Source organism: Schistocerca nitens, chromosome 4 (genome assembly GCF_023898315.1).
Source record: "Schistocerca nitens isolate TAMUIC-IGC-003100 chromosome 4, iqSchNite1.1, whole genome shotgun sequence".
NCBI classification, from domain to species: Eukaryota; Metazoa; Arthropoda; class Insecta; order Orthoptera; family Acrididae; genus Schistocerca; species Schistocerca nitens.
This window is the reverse complement of record NC_064617.1, coordinates 522907537-522922771: the sequence shown is the minus strand read 5'-3', so window position 1 is coordinate 522922771 and position 15235 is coordinate 522907537. Positions and strand designations below refer to the sequence as shown.

The following is a 15235-nucleotide window of genomic DNA, read 5'->3' as shown; positions in this document are numbered from 1 at the left end:
CGTAGTGAGAGGGAGACGGCTTGTCTCCTTCAACTAGAGAACCTTTCGCGTTTGGTTTGAAGTGGATTGCGTTATCCGCAATGGCGGGACCGGATATGGAACTCGCTCGACTGTGCCAGAAAATCTCATACCCTGCACTTCTGCTTCGTTGCTTTTTGTTAATGATCGGTGTTTTGTTCAGTTCTCTACCACTGTATGAAGTTCTACATCTCAGTAGGTATAGGGGGCAGTCAAATCAAAACGAGACACGTGGAAAAATAAAAGTAAACCGTCTATTTGAAAAATAATCACTAACTGTTACTACACTTACCTCACTGTGAGACTATACATCAGTGCCTTAACGGAAAAAGTTTGCGGTTGCCCACGGAACCATGATTGTACACTGGCGTGCACCACTTCGAAGCAAATCGACGTTCACCCATGTCTTTCTTTAGGGCGAGTTCTGCAACATTACCAGACTGACTGTAAATGCGTCGTTGTTCATAGTCTTAGATTTATATCCTATTAAGTTATGAACCGTTCCAGACAAGACGGACTACTTAGTTTTTTTTTATTTCACTCTATAGCTGCATTTGTGTTTATAACAATTACCGGTTTCGTTTAGTTTCAGAAAATATTTAGATCTGTTACAGTTGCAGAACAACCTGTTAGTTGTGTGTGCTGTGCACAGCCTCTATAGGTCAATTTATAGAGAGGAGAAATGAATCATTTTGAGAGCAAAAAGCAGGAAAAAGCTTTACCTGTAGCAAAAACCTACCTACACTACATCGTTAGCACAATGTAAAAGACAAGAAAAAAGAATGCTGCCGATAGAAGCTGAATGTGTCTCAGACATTTCTTTGAGTTAACTGAGTACAGTAGGAGCCAGATACAAGACAAATTACGCAGGGGAAGGTGGGGACACGCAAATAATTCAGTGGTTTACTGTATTATATACTGTACAGTATTAAAATGAGAGAGAGAGAGAGAGAGAGAGAGAGAGAGAGAGAGAGAGAGAGAGAGAGAGAGAGAGAAAGGGGGACAAATGTGGGCGATGAACAGTTTAGACAAGAGAAGAATAGCTTTTTGAAGTATGGTGCAACAGAAGGATGCAGGAGATGGACAGATCGCGTAACTATTGAAGAGGTAGTATAGAAATTTGTGGCGCAACTAGACTATAAGAAGGGATTGGTTGCTAGGACATGTTCCGAGATATCAGTGGATAACTAGTTCAATATTGGAGATAAGTGTGGGGTTAGAAATCATAGGGGAACCACGAGACGAATACAGTAAGCGGATTCAGGATGTAGGCAGCAGAAATTACTCGGAAATGAAGAGGCTTGCACAGACTAGAGTTGCATTGAGCGCGACATCAAACCAGTTTTTGGACTTCAAGACAACAACAATTACAAAATAAAATTCTGTATTGCATTGTAGTATATAAAACCTACAAAATCGCACTAGTAGGTTCATTTTACACCTTTCAGTTTGCATGTATTGTTCTATGTTCGTCAGACACAACAACTGAATATGGTGTGGTTCACCTTATCTCTATCCACGTAATCTGTGTTTATTAAAATGTACTGGGAACGTCTCCTCAGTCGCCTTATTCCTTCTCTTTGACGGCTTTATTACTCCTTCCATACAGCAACTATGTCCTCTATGAAGTTACTTCGTTGACTAGGTCAGTGTTAATCGTGAGACGTGTGTTAAAGTTCCTGCATATTGGTAAGTCATACCAAATATCATGTTTATTTAAACTCATTCCTACCGATTACTATTTTTTTTTCCAGTGCCTGAAGGATGCAAGAGTCATTGGCACTAAAGAAACTGCTTCCAGAATGTAAAAAGATTTTTGCACCGCTTTATATCCGAATTATCGGTATATTGGTCTTTCGCTGCAATTAGCGGAAGCTAGTTCTTGCTTTTTCGAGCAAGAAGCAGCCGTCTGAATATTAGCGAGTAACGCAGTACAGGAGATTTCTTCGCTGTCGAGTACCTCTTCGGGAAGACGTGGCGTGCGCGGCTTGTCCGCTTTGAGGAGCGCGGCAGATAACGAGTCTCCTTTGGGCGACCTTGAGAGCCGCCGTCACTCAGTGTGGGCCGGGTTGCGTGCAGCTGGTGAGTGAGTGGGTTGAACGAACTTCCGGTTGGTGCAGGGGCCGCCAAGGACGCCCCAGGCCGGGCGCCGAGCTGTCTGCCCGCGGGCGTCTACGTGCCTGCGTTCTGCTTAATTCGACATGATGGGTCACCACGGTCCCTAGCAAAGAGAACACAGCTTGTCATTGTTAACGAAAAAAAAAACCATCAGACCTAACAACTTAGGACATAACTTAAAGGCATATTACAGTATTATTATTGTAATTTTCTTTTTCGGCTCACCTAAAGGTGGCTGGCAGTTGTCCAGCCGAAATATCGTGCGATGAAATTTACGACGACCGGCTGCAAGCCCGAAACCTTTCTCAACAGATTATTGTCCGCGGTATATACAAATACCTACAGTACAACGTCTGGAACGTTCTGGGGCTTTTCGCATAAGATTCTGTTGTGTAAGGAGCCAAATGAAAACTGAACACCGGCCATAACGGAATCATGGAATGGTTCCATTCAAAAGTAATCACTACACACGTTGTCATATATCCTACTGGGATCTACAACCGCGATCAAGTCTCGTACTTCTTCGTCCGACTGAACCCGACGTTCACGCATTTCTTACTTAGGTCGCCAAAGACATGAAAATCACAAGGTTTAAGATCCGGGTTGTACGGATAATGTTGCAGTGTTCCCCAACCAAATCGCTGAAGCATAGCCTCCGTTCGGTTGGCAGTGTGGAGGCGGGCGTTATCATGCAACAGGATGATTCCGTCAGACATCATTCCTGGGAATCATTTCACTTCACGCCGGGTAGGAGTTTTCTGCAAAGTATCCTCATAGTGCTGCACACTGTTTCCACACACGAGGAGCTCTACGGGCAGAGGGCCCCTACAAACGAAGATCATGATGACGACCTTACCAGAACTTGTGCGGATAGCTTTGGAATGTTGTTGGCGAGGAAAATGTGGGATGATTCCATTGTTGGCTTTGCGGTTTGCCCTCGGGATGTCGGAATGCTGCCGGACGGAATCATGTTGTAGCACGATAATGCCTGCCCGCACACTGCCAATCTGACGAAGGCTGTGCTTCAGCGATTTGGTTGGAAAACACTGCAACGTCATCCGTACTGCCATGATCTTTCACCAGTGATCTTTCACCGGTGATCTTTCACCGGTGATCTTTCACCGGTGATCTTTCACCGGTGATCTTTCACCGGTGATCTTTCACCGGTGATCTTTCACCGGTGATCTTTCACCGGTGATCTTTCACCGGTGATCTTTCACCGGTGATCTCTCACCGGTGATCTTTCACCGGTGATCTTTCACCGGTGATCTCTCACATCTTTGGCGACGTGAAGGACGCACGTGGACGACGGTATCAGTCGAAATGGCAAGTGCAAGATTGGGGGTGACGTTATGGATCCGTTAGCGGGCGACCACGTTCTACGAAACAGGAGCTGATAGTCTCTTCTCCGTTTGGGACAAATATCTTAACGCGTGTGGTGATTACTTTTGAATCGAACCATTCCATGGTCTCGTTGTGGTGGATGTTCGGTTTTTATTTGACTTCCCCTTACGTGCAGACAAGTCGCAACGTTGGAAAATTGCATTGAAATGCAGGACGACCTATTGAAGGTCCGCACTATGTGAAAAGCCGCTAACACACTGAGCCTGATACATATCCGAAACATGTTTCCGGCCACTATATGTGATCACCGTTTGCAAACTTATTTCGAAACACGGAAGCAGCTATCCGTAGCAGTATCGGTACACGTGAAAGGAAACTACGTTTCAGGCCAGCTACCATGTCACCGCTACACGGTAGCAGCGTATGTTTGTACGTCGCGTTGTATCGACTATAATAAATAGTTGCTATGTGTTGTTTCCGCTTGCTGCATTAAGTTTTTCCAAAAGGAAATGGAGTAGAGGCAGTAGTGTCGAGTTGTCACGGCACGTACCAGGCTGAGGGCTGAGATTGGAATATGTGAAGCGAGCGGTAAAAGAATAGCAAAAAATACCAAGACACTCTACGAGACTTGTTGCCACGTTTATTACTGACGAGAACTGCTTGAAAAGGAATCAAGGTCGCTTGTCGTAGTTTTCTTCGAAATGCGAAATAAAAACTCAGAGCTTTGAAGTTAATCTTCCTTTGTCTGAAACGGACTAACAGCAAGTCTTTTATTTACTCTAACTGCTTTCATGACCGTTGTTTTATTTTGAAACAGATGGTACTAGCGAGAAATTCGAAATCGGTAGACGTCATCTTCCAGAAATTATAGAAAGCAGAGCCATCTCCCATATTCAGCTCAAACAGGAAGTTATTTCCAACAGTTCTTGTATAGTAAGTTTTTGTTCACCAACGACAGCTACGTCTTTTGTTTGCGTAACCGTTCGACTAGTAGTAATGCAGCACCAAATACAATTAGTTTCCTCGTCTCTAGACATAATGTAGCAGACGGTACGAAAACAAATAGACAGCGTTGTAGACGATGCGAACAGACAACGAGAAATGTTTGCCGCCGCCGCAGACAGAGACAAGAAGCAAAGTTAGAAACATGTTGCGAAAAACCGCACGAAAATAGTTTCCAGTGGCAGTGTGTACGGAGCTTAAGGATTGGCGGTTGACCCGTAACGGAGACAAATGTAACGCATTGCTCACAAGTAGGCGAAAACGGCCGTTATTGTGTTAAATTGTTGCAGCGCTATCACTGAAAGGGGTCACATGCATAAAAATCTGGGAGTACGCGTATGCAGCGCTTTGCAGTTGAAACGACCACATGAAACGAATCGCAAGAAGGGCAGATGTTAGACGGACAGTGAGATTCATTGTATCGTCAAGTGTGCTGTAGCCACGGAGGAGATAACTTACAAAGCCGTCGTTCTGCCTATTTGCCAGGCGGACGCAGCAAACGCTGCGTAGATAAGTTTCTGAGCGCATGACGTCAGAGATGAACACTTACAGACCATATTTCCATACTTGTATGTTGGAGGGTGTGTGATTTCGTGGGTGTCGTCGCTGTTTTGTTAGTGTGGTGAGCGGTTTGGAAGGGTTTTGCGTGCTTGCAAGCAATGCCTTGTTCTTGTAATGGGCAGTAATTCTCACAATCGCAACAATAAAAGAACTGAAGTTTCTTCACGCTTTCCTTTGAGACGCAAGTCTGCAACAGATTTAGCATTTCGAAATGCTGTAGAACAGAAGCTGTGATATTGCTAGTGCTAGAATACATCCTCGTCGTTTCAGAGAAACTGATTTATAGATACTTGCGCTCGTAACACCTTAAATGTACCGTGGAAACGAGCACTTAAGAGTGAGGCATTTCCATCGTGTAATTTGCCTTGTAGTAGCGGTAGTGATATCACACCACATTCGACGTAAGACAGGGAGGAATGTTTCAACAAGCATGAGCTAGAAGCAGCACAGAACTTTAGAAAAACTTTCGCCTCCGAATTTACAGATGAAATTGTTTGTGTGGCTTCAGATAGTCAGTTTACAGATTTCCATAGCGATATTACAGAGGAGAAACGCTCATTTGAGAAACTTGTGCGTGAAATTGCGAGCACGTAATAAAGATACTCAATCAACGAATTTGCGTCTGAAGAATATAATAAAAATGCATCTGTGTCTCCAGAATTTAATAGAATATTGAGCAAAATACATTCACCCACTCAAATCAGAAGTTCGTTACAGGGGTCAAAACTGTGTCTGGGTCGAAGAAGACCGGCAAGTTGATTGCTTTGCTCTCCGTTCGCAGAAAAGAAAATTTTCTCGTGGGAAAACTGATATCCACAACCTGCAGTGCCAACATTGCGTTTTTGAATAAACAGCAGTTTGAAACTTTCTGGCAGATTAAAACTGTGTGCAGGACCGAGACTCGAACTCGGGACCTTTGCCTTTCGCGGGCAAGTGCTCTACCAACTGAGCTACCCGAGCAAGACTCACGACCCGTCCTCACAGCTTTAATTCCGCCAGTACCTCGTCTCTTACATTCCAAAATTCACAGAAGTTTCATATCAGCGCACACTCCGCTGCAGAGTGAAAATCTCATTCTGGAAACAGCAGTTTGTTGCCATCCACGTATTTTGAAGAGCGTCTAAGATAGATTAGCTAATCCAAATGCTTTCTGAAAATAAGGCAGTGTATGTTTAAAAGTCGGGGAAGTTACCGAATGTAGCAGTGACAGTCTGGCAGTGGCATAATAGCAATTTACATTTCATTATTACAATAGAAATTAAAACAGACCACAGATTCATTGCATAAATGCGCGGCCACATGTTATAATGTTGTTCCCGGAGAATAAGCTTTTCTTTAGTGGCGTCAGTCAGACACCGGCAGCACACAACGCTTACAGCCCAATCTTGCTTTTCTAAGGGCCTTGATTCAACCGATAAAGATCCAAGGAAGAGCAGCGCCTTTCATCAAACGTTTCGTTCAATATGCGCGAACGAAGCAGCTCTACCAACCTCAGTAATACATTCTCCAAAAGACACTGTGCAACAAGGTGTGGTTCACTCTCAAATGACTGATCGAATATAGAGAGCGTGCATTCTTCCAAAAGTAGCCAGTATATTCTCCCCTCTTACTGGCGTTTCAAGGAAAGACCACGAGGATAAAATTAGAAACATTGGAGCTCACATAAAGGTTTAGGAGCACTCCTTCCCGAGCATATTTCTCAAAGGGAACGGGAGAGGGAGGAAGTGGTAGCGGTGCACATTTCGCTCTGTGCCACAAATCAGGTGGCGTGCGCAGTGTGACTGAAGATGTAGGTTGTATTCAGTTTGTAACTCTAGTCATCCAAAACGTAAGTCAGTTAACACTAATGCGAAAAATGGTTTTGCCAACCAAAATTACTTGCGTGCTACACCTGTGTACAGACATGTTTATCTGCACTCAGCAAGCGTATGGCAGACACACTTACTGTAGCATTTCCTCCGCAGTATTTAACAGAGGACGAGATTTAAGTGTAAGCCCCATTACGTGGGCATTTCTCCCTTCAGAGTGCGTATAAATAACACGAAATAAAGGAATAAGTATAATTTGTTACCCTATCATTTCATGCTATGATTGTAAATTCGGTAATTTCTCCCGCGTCACAATACAATTCCACCAAGTATTGTTCCCATCTTCTCTCCGTACTTTCTGCTCCCAATAACCAATTACTTTCTCATTTCTTGCCATTGCGCTCCTTCAAGTGATTGAGCATCCTACAGATTAAAAAATAAAACTGGCCGCTGTTTCTAAAAGTGTGGTTTGGTCTAATGAGCTCAGTATTTTCATGGTGAGTACATAAAACGGCGATTTGAATCTTCCTCTGAACTTTCTATTGTCAAGGATGCTCGCATATTTTGTGCCTATACGTCACGTTGTTGCTCACCTTATTCATTTTATTCACTTTTAATTTCCCTCTAGAATATCTGTGGTCTTCGTGTTATAGTCGGACAATACAACATTATTGCCCATTTGCTTACGCCTGACATAATTTTGTAGTTATTTCAGTTTTTATTCACTAAGATGAAACACCTGGAGCCGCTAAAACGGAGTAAAGAGTTTAAAATACGGAAATGTCTATTCTACCACTTAGCAAGATCATTTATTTGTGCAAGCCTGCTTTTGTGTAGACCGGTGTTCGAAGGCCAAGCAGTTTGGAAATTACAGAAGACCAATTCGCCGGAAAAAAACAGTAACATGTTAAGTCAGTTACCACAAGCAGACTGATAAGTCGCTAGTGAGGCATTATTTAGCAAGAAACTAATCATACACTTGGAACAGTATGTGTTAAGACATGCAGTAGTTGCCAAAGAAACTAAACCTGAACGAAGCGAAAATGAGCGTAGCAAGAGCAATGAGAGAAATTTTGAGACCTTGAAAGTAAAATGTTGTCAACTGATCTGACTAAAATGCCTAAAGGTCTTAGTAAAATTAGTAAACGGTTCGAAGTCATCTGTTCAGTAACTTAGTGACCGTACTGGCACCGAAACGGAGGATAACAGAAGGCCGAAATGCCGACTTCGGTCTTCCGAAATAGTGTCACCGCAGAAAGTAGTAAAACGGGCTTCAGTTACTATCATCGTACGAACGTCGAAATGGCAGGCATTGAGAACAGATCGCAGGGTAGAAAAACTGCTACAATCGCTTACTAGTGGAAAGGCATTAGAACCAGATGAGATATCTGGAAGGTTTGACAAAATAACGCGAAAGAACTTGCTCCCGTTTATATCATCTCCCTCTCCTCTTTGGTATTAAAATTTTTTGATTTTAATGTAAGATGTGAGCGGGATTGTTGTGAAAAAGTAAAGGATATTTAATAAACTGTTGTCGTAGCGTATATTATGCACGCTCGTAAATGGGACTTACAATACGCCGACGATAGTGAATGTTGCTGCGCATGGACAAATATTAGTAAAAATGAGTACAGTTTTGCTTGTAATGGTTTAATTAAGCTATCTATACTCGCGTCTGGCTCAAAAATAATCAGAAGGAGCATGAAACTGTTACTGTTATTGCCCCTTAAATTATTTGTTGTTAGGAGAGACGGAGTAACCACCTACGCAGCGTAACAATCTGTAGTCAAGATAAATAAGTTCATTGATATAAAGCTGGCTTCATTTTAGGTTAAGCATTTCCCTGACAGAAACAAATTTAATCGCAAACTCAAAGACCTCGTGAAACAAGCCTAAGCCTTGTTGCCTACTGCAGTTAAATCTATCCCTGCAGTTCCGTAAAAAATCTGATAAAATGAACTTTGGAAATATTAATGCTTGAAAATTTTCAATATTCAAAGAATTTATTGTTAACTTTGAGGGTCAAGCCCAATATTTAATACTTTAATTACATTCCATGTAATGGCCGCCCGTGCGTCATTACGACAAGCCAGATGGGCAATCTTCTACAAAACTGAATTTATGTAATTATTTTTACTTAATTATTCCCAGAGAGAGGGAGAGATTTCGATTAAGACCAGGAGAAATTAAACTTCTTCCCGTCTGTCATCACATGAACTACGTACATGAAATACTTAGTGCGCCAGAACAGCTAAGCGACTTCATTCTTCAACAGCAGAGAATAAGTAGTATTCGATCTTTGAACAACATCTTTAACCTCATTGGGATACGATGTCCATTGTTACAAAGAATGTCTTTATATTCTACTGTTAATCTTTGATACTAAAATACTTACTATATTTATATTTTAACGCCAAAAATACAACATTAACGAGTTGTTGGCTTATAGTTCTGTCACATTAGCTATGGTTTTTATCAATAGAAATACTCCGTTTTGTGCTTTGTTTAAACTACACATTTAAGTCTGGTCTAGATTAAGCTTAATTTTTATACGGCTTTCCAGGTGACGTCAGACCTTCCAGCAACAGTTTGTCGTAGATCGCTGGAGCAACGGAAGTTACCTAGCGACTGGAAAAAGAACAGGGCATTCCCGTTCTCAGGTAGAGCCTTAGGATAGATGTACATGATTCTGGGCCTGTTTCGTTGACATCAATCTGTTATGGAATAATGGAACATGTATTATGCTGAGAATTATGACATCTTCGGAGAACGAACATCTCCTGTATAAATATCAGCATAAATATCAGCATGGATATCACAATAACATCGTGCGAAATCCGGATCGCTATCTTTCTCCATAAGATCCATAGCACAGGTTAATGCCGTGTTCCTCTACTTCAGAAAGATACTTGACGCCGTTCCGCACTGCCGTTAAATGAAAACAGAAAAAAAAAACTAGCTTACCGAGTATCGGATCAGAATTTCGACTGATTTCAAGAGTTCCTCGCAGATACAATCGAACACGTCGCTCTCAACGGAACAAAATCGATACATGTAAGAGTAATTTCCGGGTGATCCCAAGGATGTGTGATACGGTCGTTACTCTTTGCCCCCCCAGGGGGTCCACAACTCTTTTGTGGACACGTGCGTAGCGAGCACGGGACCCCGAGCTAATGTGGCCCTCATTCCTTTCCGGGCTGCATACCTTCCCTTTCTGCATCCTTCCCCGTCCCCCATCTTCGCCCCCCCCCCCCCCCCTCACCTTTGGCTCTTTCCTTCCCTTTCTCCCCCTCTGGGAGTATAGTTTGTGCCTACGTCCGGAGACGGACGCTCGAAACTGTTCCAAATTCCTTGCTTTCTACGCTTGTAAGTCCTCGTCCTTCCTCTGTCCTTCTCTTTTCCTTCCCTCTTCTCCTTGCCCTTTTCTCCGCTGCGGCGTTTGAGACCCCCTCTTCTTTCCTTTCCTTGTCTCTTTTTTCCTCCCTGTGCGTGTCTGAAGGCCGACCCACGCACTTCCATGCGTAGCCGGTGACGGGGTAACGCGTAGTTCCCCGCCCCGGGTAGACAGGTAGGACACGTACGTACCCCCTGGTAACGGCCAGGCCCAGGGAGGGGTGATTACCCGAGCTGATACCTTCCGAAAGTGCCGATTGGTCCCTCCGTTCGTTTGTCGGGAGGTGTGACCTGAGGTATGAACAATCACCTAAGGCGGGAGTGCCCTCAGAGAGGGCCCCCACAAGGGAGGAGCGCGCCATCGGAGACGCCGGTAATCATGGGGGATTCTTCCGCAATGGTTTCCTCACCTTCCACTATGTCTGCTCACAAACGTAAGTTCACTGAGTCTCAACCACAGTCAGTTCTTCCATCGTTGCCACAGTTCCTTGTTGTTTCTCGGTCTGACGAAGGTCACGACTTCTCCACGGTCAACCCTTTAATTATTCAGAAAGGTGTCGACGCAATTGCAGGTCCTGTAAAGTCTTGTTCCAGATTACGGAATGGCACCCTGTTGTTAGAAACAGTCAGTGCCCTCCAGGCACAAAAATTGCTGCGTACGTCACTACTACACACCTTCCCTGTCCGGGTGGAACCGCACCGTACCTTAAATTCCTCGCGTGGAGTCGTTTATACACGCTCCCTCGATGGACTGTCTGACGAAGAAATTCAGCACTACCTGTCTGACCAGAGCGTAACGGCTGTTCATAGGATTATGAAAAGGGTTGACACGAACATCATTCCAACCCGCACTGTCTTCTTGACATTTGACAAAGTTCAACTACCATCGAAAATCAAAGCCGGCGATGAGATAATTTCCGTTCGCCCTTACGTCCCGAACCCTACGCGTTGCTATCGGTGCCAGCGGTTCAATCACACCAGCCAGTCCTGTTCCAATCCGGCCAAATGTGTTACGTGTGGCAGGGATGCCCATGAGGGTGCTTGTCCACCTCCATCCCCTCGCTGCATCAACTGTATGGGTGACCACGCCGGTTCCTCTCGAGATTGCCCCGTTTTTAAGGACGAAAAACTCATCCAGGAAATTAGGGTGAAGGAAAAGGTGTCGACCTTTGCTGCTCGAAAATTATTCGCCAGTCGACAGCCCACCGTGCCTCAGAAAGGAAACTACAGCACTGTCCTTGCTTCTCCTCGGCCAACAAAGGAGGCGGCCACGCAGACTTGCGACCTCACCTTTAGTGCCACGGTCGTCAGATCGGCCAGCGCAAAGATCGCCCGTTCAACCTCACCACTTTCGCCTGCCCACTCTCTGGCTCACCCTTTGTCGAGTTCTGCTAAATCTCGAGCCCAAAAGTCAGACACCAAGACTTCGAAAAAAGAGCATACTCGTGAAGAGTTTTTACGTACGGCAACTTCTCAACCATCGGTTCCTCCTTCCTCTAAACATCATACTTCCAAGAAGGCTACAAAGAAACCCAGTTCCTCTCCTTCTCCGCCAAGGCGTGTCCCATCTACAGCACCACCTGGCGGAAGTCGCCCTCGGCCGTCTTCTGTGTCGCCGAGGCGCACTGCTGGCGGCCGATCAACCGGCCGGTCGCTGGTGGCAGGAGCTGCTCCTGACCAACCTATGGATCAGGATCTTCTGCCTTCGGCTGAATGCCATTCCATGCTGTCGGTCGCAAGCTCAGAGCAGTCGTTGAGTTGACAGCGACCTTGGTCGCATTCCTCCATTTTCTGTTCACCCTATGTCCATTATCCACTGGAATATCCGCGGTATTCGAGCCAATCGGGATGAATTGTCGATCATCTTACAATCCTACTCGCCGGTCATCTTCTGTCTTCAGGAAACAAAGCTGCGTCCCCATGACCGCTTTGTTCTCCCTCATTTTCAGTCCGTCCGATATGATCTCCCCTCTGTTGAAGGCACTCCAGCACACGGAGGACTCATGATTCTTCTCCATGAAACTGTCCATTATCACCCAATCCATTTAAACACTTCCTTCCAAGCTGTCGCCGTCCGTCTTTCCCTTTCCGGATACACGTTCTCTCTTTGTACTGTATACATTCCATCGTCCACACCAATGGCACGAGCTGATCTCCTTCATCTTCTTGGTCAGCTTCCACCCCCATATTTGCTGGTTGGGGACTTCAATGCCCACCACCCGCTTTGGGGATCTCCACATCCTTGTCCACGTGGCTCACTATTGCTAGACGTCTTCCACCAAGCAGATCTAGTTTGCCTCAACACTGGGGTCCCTACGTTTTTGTCTGCCTCCACGGCAAATTTATCTCATTTGGACCTTGCGGTCGGTACTGTTCCGCTAGCTCGGCGCTTCGAATGGTTCGTCCTTGATGATACACACTCGAGTGACCACTTTCCATGTGTCCTTAGACTGCAGCCTCAACGGCCATGTATGCGCCTGCGACGCTGGAAGTTTGCTCAAGCCGATTGGACACTTTTTTCGTCTCTAGCGACATTCGATGACCGTCACTTTCCTAGCGTCGACGATGAGGTCACACATATTACCGACGTTATTCTTACAGCTGCGGAACATTCAATACCACGCACCTCCGAATTGCCCCGGCGCCCCCCAGTTCCTTGGTGGAACGAGGCATGCCGTGATGCACTACGTGAGCGGCGACGTGCTCTCCGCGTTTTCCGCCACCATCCTACTATGGCCAACTGTATCCGCTATAAGCAGCTACGAGCGCGACGCCGTCGTGTCATCCGCGATAGCAAGAAGGCAAGCTGGAATTTCTTTATTAGCTCATTTAACACCTTCACTCCCGCCTCGGAAGTTTGGAGTCGGCTTCGACGGTTCTCAGGCGCGCCTAGTTTCTCCCCGGTCTCTGGGCTCACTGTCGCGCATGACACATTAGTGGACCCCGTTGCCATTTCTAACTCGTTGGGTCAGCACTTTGCCGAGATTTCGAGCTCTTCAAATTACCCGCCAGCGTTTCTCCCGAAGAAACGTGCAGCGGAAGTGCGACCTCTTGCTTTCTCCTCTCAAAATCGCGAAAGCTACAATACTGTTTTCTCCTTGCGGGAACTCCAACATGCACTCTCTTCTTCTCGCTCCTCCGCCCCAGGACCAGATGGTATCCACGTCCAAATGTTGCTGCATTTATCAACCCATAGTCTGCGTTACCTCCTTCGCCTTTATAATCGAATTTGGATCGACAGTACTTTTCCCAGACGATGGCGGGAAGCTATCGTCGTTCCTGTTCCGAAACCTGGAAAGGACAAACATCTCCCCTCTAGTTATCGCCCCATTTCTCTCACGAGTAGTGTCTGTAAGGTTTTGGAGCGTATGGTGAATTACCGTTTAGCGTGGTGGCTGGAATCCCGCAGTCTTTTAACACCTGCCCAATGCGGATTCCGAAAGCATCGTTCTGCAGTTGACCATCTTGTTGCTCTCTCCACTTATATCATGAACAATTTTCTCCGGAAACGCCAAACGGTAGCAATATTTTTTGATCTGGAGCGAGCATACGATACCTGTTGGAGGACAGGCATCCTCCGCACACTGTTCTCTTGGGGCTTTCGAGGCCGGCTGCCCCTTTTTCCTCGCGAATTTATGGCAGAGCGCACATTTAGGGTGCGGGTGAACACTACTCTCTCCCGCACTTTCTCCCAAGAAAACGGGGTACCCCAGGGCTCCGTGCTGAGTGTTGTACTGTTTGCCATTGCCATAAATCCAATTATGGATTGTCTCCTTCCCGATGTCTCGGGCTCCCTCTTTGTGGATGATTTTGCGATCTACTACAGCTCTCAACGGACCAGCCTTCTTGAACGACGTCTTCAAGGATGTCTCGATCGCCTCCACTCTTGGAGCATCGAAACAGGCTTCCGTTTCTCTCCCAGTAAGACCGTTTGTGTTAATTTTTGGCGACGTAAGGAGTTTCTTCCGCCCTCCTTACATCTAGGACCTGTCAACCTTCCGTTTTCAGACGTCGCTAAATTCTTGGGTCTTACGTTTGACAGAAAACTGTGCTGGTCCTCCCACGTTTCCTATCTTTCGGCTCGCTGTCGGCGATCGCTTAACACCCTCCGTGTCCTGAATGGTACCTCCTGGGGAGCGGACCGAGTGGTCCTTCTCCGCCTCTATCGCGCCTTAGTGCGCTCGAAATTGGATTATGGAAGCATAGTCTACTCCTCTGCTCGGCCGTCTATTCTTCGGCGTCTCGACTCTATCCACCACCGTGGATTACGTTTAGTGTCTGGAGCTTTTTACACTAGCCCTGTGGAAAGCCTTTATGCTGAGACTGCTGAACCTCCGTTGTCCAATCGGCGAGCGGTCCTTCTAAGTCGTTATGCTAGCCATCTGTCTTCCATGCCTGCTAATCCAGTCCATGCCCTTTTTTTCGACGCCTCATTTGATGTAGGGTATGCTGGCCGCTCCTCCTCCCTACTACCCCCCGGGAGTCCGCTTCCGTCAACTGCTCCATTCTCTTTCCTTCCGCTTTCCTAAAACCTTTTTGACAACTTCGGGTACAGCACCGCCTTGGCTCCGTCCCCGGATCTGCCTGCTCCGTGACCTTTGTCGATTTCCCAAGGATGGTACCCCTACACTTGTTTATCGTCGGGCATTTGCTGCTCTATGTGCACAAATGGCGGACGCCACATTTATTTACACCGACGGCTCGAAAACATCGTTAGGTGTAGGGAGTGCCTATATTGTTGGCGACACTCCAAATCAATTTCGGCTTCCCGACCAGTGTTCGGTGTATACTGCGGAGCTTTACGCTGTTCTCCAGGCTGTCCACTACATCCGCCGCCATCGGCGGATACAGTACGTTATCTGCTCAGATTCTCTCAGCTCTCTCCTCAGTCTCCAAGCTCTTTACCCTGTGCACCCTCTGGTCCACCGGATTCAGGACTGTCTGCGCTTGCTCCATCTGGGGGGCGTCTCGGTGGCGTTCCTCTGGCTCCC

General features: G+C 46.1%; 1 protein-coding gene across 2 annotated transcripts in view; it reads left to right on the top strand.

Moving 5' to 3' along the window:
* Window positions 1–15235, top strand: part of LOC126253002 (uncharacterized) — a 534651-nt gene that overhangs the window by 48093 nt on the left and 471323 nt on the right. The window contains exon 2 of one of the 2 annotated variants that reach the window (XM_049954040.1): window positions 9415–9511. The exons of the other annotated variant lie outside the window; for it this stretch is intronic. The gene's annotated coding sequence lies outside the window, so the exon portion shown is untranslated. The remainder of the gene's footprint in view (window positions 1–9414; window positions 9512–15235) is intronic. 2 annotated transcript variants of the gene reach the window in all.